Source organism: Myotis davidii, unplaced genomic scaffold (genome assembly GCF_000327345.1).
Source record: "Myotis davidii unplaced genomic scaffold, ASM32734v1 scaffold192, whole genome shotgun sequence".
Taxonomy (NCBI): domain Eukaryota; kingdom Metazoa; phylum Chordata; class Mammalia; order Chiroptera; family Vespertilionidae; genus Myotis; species Myotis davidii.
This window is the reverse complement of record NW_006284346.1, coordinates 148,305-148,995: the sequence shown is the minus strand read 5'-3', so window position 1 is coordinate 148,995 and position 691 is coordinate 148,305. Positions and strand designations below refer to the sequence as shown.

The window sequence follows — 691 nt, the reverse complement described above, 5'->3', positions numbered from 1 at the left end:
CACACACACACACACACACACACAGCCTCTGCCCGGGGCCTGCAGGGGACCTCCACCCAAACTTGGCCCAGGACGTGCCTGTCGGCCCTGGGGCTGTGCAGGCCACCTTCCTCCTTCCTGGGGTTGCCCTTGGGTGCTCTTTCTGAGGCCGGGGTTTCCTCCGATCAGTCAGTCACACAGGCATGCATCCACCCGAGAAACTCGAACTGAGCACTTGCTCTACACCGGGCCCTGAGGGAGGCACTGGGACATGAGCGGGGAAGGTGAGCTTGCTGCTGGCAGGGACTCGGGTCTGGTGGAGGAGACCAGTGAGTAGGTGTTCCTTGGGTCATGACGGACACCTGTGCAGAGCCCAGTGGGGACCCAGAGGGGGGTAAGGGAACAATCTTTTAAAAACACCAATCCACGTGTAAGATCCCCCAAGATTATTGGGGGCCTCCCCTGGGCTAGGATCTGGCTTGTGTATAACCCATAAACCAAGGCCTGGTAAAGCACAAAATAGGTGTGGCCCTTCCCCAGGTAGGGAGGTGGGTGGGTGGTCCCCCTTTGTTCCCAGTGTTCTGCTGGGAATGGCTTTCACTGAGGTTAGAAATAAAGAGAAGAGGGAGGGAGAGGAACTGGAGCAAAGGTAGGAGGCGTATGTTTCCTGGTCTGGGATGAGCTGGTAGAGACATCATAAGGTACTTTAATT

The 691-nt window shown here is 57.0% G+C and overlaps 1 protein-coding gene across 1 annotated transcript in view; it reads left to right on the top strand.

Annotated features, from left to right (window-relative positions):
- The window catches only part of RARB (retinoic acid receptor beta), a 452,328-nt gene that overhangs the window by 431,762 nt on the left and 19,875 nt on the right, over positions 1-691 (top strand).